This window comes from Salmo salar, chromosome ssa09, assembly GCF_905237065.1.
Source record: "Salmo salar chromosome ssa09, Ssal_v3.1, whole genome shotgun sequence".
In the NCBI taxonomy this organism is placed as follows: Eukaryota; Metazoa; Chordata; class Actinopteri; order Salmoniformes; family Salmonidae; genus Salmo; species Salmo salar.
In genome coordinates this window covers 76,415,968-76,423,595 of record NC_059450.1, presented here as the reverse complement: position 1 = coordinate 76,423,595, position 7,628 = coordinate 76,415,968, and positions in this window count along the sequence as shown.

Sequence of the window (7,628 nt, the reverse complement as noted above, 5' to 3'; positions counted from 1 at the left end):
CTAACAACACGTAGCTAACTACTATCAACACATCTGTTACTAACAACACGTAGCTAACTACTATCAACACAACACATATGTTACATTTACAACACGTAGCTAACTACTATCAACACGTAGCTAACTACTATCAACACATATGTTACATTTACAACACATAGCTAACTACTATCAACACATCTGTTACTAACAACACGTAGCTAACTACTATCAACACATCTGTTACTAACAACACGTAGCTAACTACTATCAACACATCTGTTACATTTACAACACGTAGCTAACTACTATCAACACATCTGTTACATTTACAACACGTAGCTAACTACTATCAACACATCTGTTACATTTACAACACGTAGCTAACTACTATCAACACATCTGTTACATTTACAACACGTAGCTAACTACTATCAACACATCTGTTACATTTACAACACGTAGCTAACTACTATCAACACATCTGTGACTAACAACACATAGCTAACTACTATCAACACATCTGTGACTAACAACACGTAGCTAACTACTATCAATACATCTAACTAACAACACGTAGCTAACTACTATCAACACATCTGTTACATTAACAACACGTAGCTAACTACTATCAACACATCTGTTACTAACAACACATAGCTAACTACTATCAACACATCTGTTACTAACAACACATAGCTAACTACTATCAACACATCTGTTACTAACAACACATCTGTTACATTAACAACACGTAGCTAACTACTATCAACACATATGTTACATTAACAACACGTAGCTAACTACTATCAACACATCTGTTAATAACAACACATAGCTAACTACTATCAACACATCTGTTACTAACAACACATAGCTAACTACTATCAACACATCTGTTAATAACAACACATAGCTAACTACTATCAACACATCTGTTACATTTACAACACGTAGCTAACTACTATCACCACATCTGTTACTAACAACACATAGCTAACTACTATCAACACATCTGTTACATTAACAACACGTAGCTAACTACTATCAACACATCTGTTACATTAACAACACGTAGCTAACTACTATCAACACATCTGTTACATTAACAACACGTAGCTAACTACTATCAACACATCTGTAACTAACAACACGTAGCTAACTACTATCAACACATCTGTAACTAACAACACGTAGCTAACTACTATCAATACATCTGTAACTAACAACACGTAGCTAACTACTATCAACACATCTGTTACTATCAACACGTAGCTAACTACTATCAACACATCTGTTACATTAACAACACGTAGCTAACTACTATCAACAGATCTGTAACTAACAACACATAGCTAACTACTATCAACACATCTGTTACTAACAACACATAGCTAACTACTATCAACACATCTGTTAATAACAACACGTAGCTAACTACTATCAACACATCTGTTACTAACAACACATAGCTAACTACTATCAACACAATCTGTTACTAACAACACATAGCTAACTACTATCAACACATCTGTTACTAACAACACGTAGCTAACTACTATCAACACATCTGTTACATTTACAACACGTAGCTAACTACTATCAACACATCTGTTACTAACAACACATAGCTAACTACTATCAACACATCTGTTACTAACAACACATCTGTTACATTAACACGTAGCTAACTACTATCAACACGTAGCTAACTACTATCAACACATATGTTACATTAACAACACGTAGCTAACTACTATCAACACATCTGTTAATAACAACACATAGCTAACTACTATCAACACATCTGTTACTAACAACACATAGCTAACTACTATCAACACATCTGTTAATAACAACACATAGCTAACTACTATCAACACATCTGTTACATTTACAACACGTAGCTAACTACTATCACCACATCTGTTACTAACAACACATAGCTAACTACTATCAACACATCTGTTACATTAACAACACGTAGCTAACTACTATCAACACATCTGTTACATTAACAACACGTAGCTAACTACTATCAACACATCTGTTACATTAACAACACGTAGCTAACTAATATCAACACATCTGTAACTAACAACACGTAGCTAACTACTATCAACACATCTGTAACTAACAACACGTAGCTAACTACTATCAACACATCTGTAACTAACAACACGTAGCTAACTACTATCAATACATCTGTAACTAACAACACGTAGCTAACTACTATCAACACATCTGTTACTATCAACACGTAGCTAACTACTATCAACACATCTGTTACATTAACAACACGTAGCTAACTACTATCAACAGATCTGTAACTAACAACACATAGCTAACTACTATCAACACATCTGTTACTAACAACACATAGCTAACTACTATCAACACATCTGTTAATAACAACACGTAGCTAACTACTATCAACACATCTGTTACTAACAACACATAGCTAACTACTATCAACACAATCTGTTACTAACAACACATAGCTAACTACTATCAACACATCTGTTACTAACAACACGTAGCTAACTACTATCAACACATCTGTTACATTTACAACACGTAGCTAACTACTATCAACACATCTGTTACTAACAACACATAGCTAACTACTATCAACACATCTGTTACTAACAACACGTAGCTAACTACTATCAACACATAGCTAACTACTATCAACACATCTGTTACTAACACATCTGTTACATTTACAACACGTAGCTAACTACTATCAACACATCTGTCACATTAACAACACATAGCTAACTACTATCAAGACATCTGTTACATTTACAACACATAGCTAACTACTATCAACACATCTGTCACATTAACAACACATAGCTAACTACTATCAACACATCTGTTACATTAACAACACGTAGCTAACTATTATCAACACATCTGTAACTAACAACACGTAGCTAACTACTATCAACACATCTGTTACATTAACAACACTAAGCTAACTACTATCAACACATCTGTTACATTAACAACACTAAGCTAACTACTATCAACACATCTGTTACATTAACAACACGTAGCTAACTACTATCAACACATCTGTAACTAACAACACGTAGCTAACTACTATCAACACATCTGTTACATTAACAACACGAAGCTAACTAGTATCAACACATCTGTTACATTAACAACACATCCAAAGAGGTAATAGTAAAAGCACATCCAGGCAGTGTGTGTGTATACCTGGTCCATGGTGATCTCCATGATGTGTGATTTGGGGTCGTGCCGAGAGACCAGGCCCAGGGCCCAGTGCTCCTCAAACTCACACTGGTACACCTGAACCTTCCGACCCTGGACGGTGTAGGAGCCTGGAGACACACCAGCAGGATAAGGGTTAAAGACTCCTACACCTAGAGCAGTGTGCCAGAAGGATATTATGGTGGGACTGAAAAGTGGGAAGAGAGAACAGTACTGAGGAGTAGAGGCTAACAAAGCCCAGTATTGAAGAGTAGAGGCTAGCAAAGACCAGTATTGAAGAGTAGAGGCTAGCAAAGTCCAGTATTGAAGAGTAGAGGCTAGCAAAGCCCAGTATTGAAGAGTAGAGGCTAGCAAAGCCCAGTATTGAAGAGTAGAGGCTAGCAAAGCCCAGTATTGAAGAGTAGAGGCTAGCAAAGCCCAGTATTGAAGAGTAGAGGCTAGCAAAGCCCAGTATTGAAGAGTAGAGGCTAGCAAAGCCCAGTATTGAAGAGTAGAGGCTAGCAAAGAACCGTATTGAGGAGTGCAGTGTAGGAGAACATGGATTAGCATGAAAGCAGGAGGAAAGTCAAAGTGCCCCATACACAGGTCATTGTACAATAGGTTTCTAGTCATTCCATAGTCTAATAGACTCACCCTTCCTGAGGATCTCCTGCAGCTCAAAGTCACTGAGCCAGCTGGAAACTGCAGCCTGCAGAGAAGGCTGCTCCAGCAGGAGAGAGTGCCTCACGTCTTTCGCTGCCTACAAAGGAAAAGACCACTCAGTGATAACACACTCATAGTATAATAAACACTTCAGATGAAAGTGGACACGCACAACTTTGAGCAATGTAAGCCCACCTCAAATCTCTGGAGTGAATTCCCGTCAGGGAGGAAGTCCAGGGTTCTGCTCCCAAAGAACTCCACTGGGACCAGGGAACCCAGACCCACACGGTCCACTAGACACCGGAACGCCTAGCAGGGGAAGAGGAACATTGCTAGGACAGGAGCCACTACATTTGAAGGGTGAGATATTATATAACATTCCTATCTGGTTTAAATGGTGGAGTGGCTGGAGAATGAGTGTTTGATATCTCTAATGATATTATCATCTGGCAAACCATGAAAGGGTCCATGTTGAACTGTACTATAGAAAAGAGCAGCAGGTTGGTGTGTGTGTTGTCTTTAGGTCCTGTTAGATTTACACAAGAGGAAGACATCTCCTGCTAGGACCATTGCATTTCCACCAGCTGGTCTGGCCTCACTTCAAGGTGCAGGTGTGCCTTTGGGAGCCAGCAAGGTATGTGTGAGAGGGGAGAGCATACATATTACATACACCCTCTGTGAACTAACCATGACCCAATACCCTCCCCCACCAGGGGCATTCACCTGAATCTGTCCAATAGAAACAGTAGTTTTGGTGTTTCATCTCTACTTATTTGGACAAATTACAATTTCGCAGGTGTTGGCATATTTCGGAAAGCGAGGGGACATTCGGCCCATAAAAGTGCAAAGAGAGACATGAGCTCCTCATTCTCTTAAGAGAATTAGGGTTTACCAAATCCTGTTGTGGCGATAACACGACGAGCTAAGCAACCGATCTGGCCCTGCAGCAGTTACCATCAGCATGATCTGGGGTGTATTCACTAGAGAACACCGTAGCAACAAAAAAAAATGTGCAAAGAAAACAATAGTTCCTCTTACCCTGCACATCCTATTCATTCCTGACTGATTCTCTCAGTTTACACCCAGAATCTTCCCAGGAGAGATTAGGTCAACCCTAACCCAGAGAGGTGGCTACTCACCAGAGCTGGCCAGGCTGTCCCAGAGGTTACTCCAGCTGCAGGGTGGTTCTGGTTGGGCTGACTGTAGTTAGCCCAGACAATGGCACTCTCTACCAGTACAGCTCTCACCTCCTCCCCGTACACCTGTACCCAGGAGCGCCTGCGCCACGCACAGTCCTCAAACTCCACAAACACCTACAGGACGGGGGAGAAAATGTAGGGGAAAAACGGTGGGAGAGTGGTGCTGTTTCTGTTAGACTAGCTATATTAACTTAGGCTAGGTTCAGAGGCCATTTTCAAAAGAGCAGAGGTAAGACAAACACAGTCTTTGGTTGATGGGAAAACAGAAGCCAAAGGCAGGCAGGCTACAGACAGGCAGCAGGACAGGCAGCAGGACAGGCCTTGGTAGGATCATAGTCAGCAGAGCCCAGTCAGCACTGGCTCACAAACACAGCCCATCTACTCCTCCAAGTCTAAGCAAGGCCATCTCTATCAGGAAGACAGGTCAATCATTACAAATAGGCTTGTCAATTCCAAACCAGTCTGCCTTTCTCATTAACCCCTCATGTCAATAAGTAGTCTAGAGCAACTTTATTGATGAGGATTACAATGTAACAATGGATTGCATTTATATGGGTTAATGCTTTACTCAAGGGGCAATATATAGTTGTAAGCAAAAGCCCATTTAAAATGTGTAACTTGCTGACTCACTCTGCATAGAAAGCCAAACAGTACAGCCTATTGGATTTTAATTGTGTAGATCTGTGAGAGGATTAACAACTGCTGTGCCTTGAAGAGTGCCCTCCTACCAAGACCTGAGCAACTGCCGAGAATACTTGGTGTTTATTATGATGATTGATACAAACAGAGGCTAGTCCATGCAAAAACAAAAACACATTTACAGCCATTTACATCAACCAGCCCACCCCATAGACAGTAGACACATAACACAAACAAGAACAAGAGCTGGGGCTGAGTGGAGAGCATTGAGGTGTCTGTGGCAACCATCTGCACCTGTTAAAAAGCTTTTTTCTAAGAATGGTCCTGAGACTTAATTGAAAATCTCATAATCTGGATTAACTACTCCATGCAACACCAGTCCCTTTCTAAAATCTTGATTTGGCGATTGCTTTGGTGCATGCCTGCTTTGTCATCAAATCGTGCCAGATAATGCATGCATCAACAAATTACACCGGCTAAACTACTGTTCGGCCTAACGTTAGCTACATATCACCAAACAATATCTAGCCTACATTTGGTTATTTAAAGCATGCAAACCTATTAGACTGACATTAACATTTTAATGAGGCTATGGCACATGATTTTAATTCTGGATACTATGCGAAAGTTGGTTAGCTAGCTAACAAGTTGGGAAGAAAATATGTCAAAGGCCCAAAATCATCGGGATAAATTATGGAGGCCTCTACTATCAGGCAAGCGAAACACTGCGGCCCCCATTGACTATATTTTGGTAGATACAATTATTTGGCTAGATAATGCCAGCAAAGCGCAGACAACCGGCGACATTTGTATTATTCTGCTTAAATCAGTTTCGTTAAATACGTAGTCAGGTTATTAGTTTGTTAGGTAACGTCAGCTGTCTTCATTCACATGTAAACACTGACCGTCAGCCCCGCAGCTGCTGTTGTCGTCGCCTCTCCTCCGCTCACCTCTACCCCTGGGCTGGCCAAACCTATGACGCTGACAGCCCGGACGGTCCCCCGGAGCCAGTCGCGAGTCCAAGTGGACTGCTCCGCTTCGGGTCCGGCTGCGGACCTGCCATCGTTGAGGAGCAGTAGAAGTCGCTTCCCAATCAGTTCAAGAGAGTCCCCCATATTTAACTAGCCACCATGAATTGAAATATCAACTTCCTTCGCTGTATTTCTGCTGAGAACTCCGATGCACTTAGCTAGCTAGCCAGGTTATATCGGCCTATGTGACAGATTTAAGCCTCAACTACCGCAACTTTGCTGCATGCACGGCGGATCAAGTCACGCCACAAATAGAGAAATGCCGAGATGTTATTGTCCTCAAAGCTACTGTCCCGCTCTATCCGCCATTGAGGCTCTCAACAATCAAACGCACTCCTCGTACTAGGATCCACTGCGGCGATAGCAAGCATGTGAATTGCGACAGCGACTCATGCTGGTTCATATCAGGTACTACACATAACCTGTTTAATCTGGAATGCCAAGTAAAATGCTGCGTTCACACCGCCAGCCCAATTGTGATATTTTTTTCAATAATTGGTATTTTGACCAATCAGATCAGCTCCAAAAACGAGCTAATGCGTAAAATATGATGTGATTGGTCAAAAAAACATATAGTGGAAAAAAAGTTCCGAAGTGTGCTGCGTTGTCTGGATATCTGGTGAGAAAAAAAATACATTTAGCCTAAAACTTAAATCTAAAGATATATATTTTTTCCTGACCAAAATTACTTCTACCTGGACACAACAGAGATGCGGTATACTCTGTAGAAAGCAGACACACAGTGTTTAGAAGCAGTCATTTTTTACCTTTTGCTCTCCTTAACCCACAAACTGCAAATCTGTCAATTTGTTTCACAGTCTAGTACATGCATTTTAGTGTGGGGTTTTACCAGTTGGCCTATTCCCCCTCGAGACTGAAAAGATTTGGCATGGGT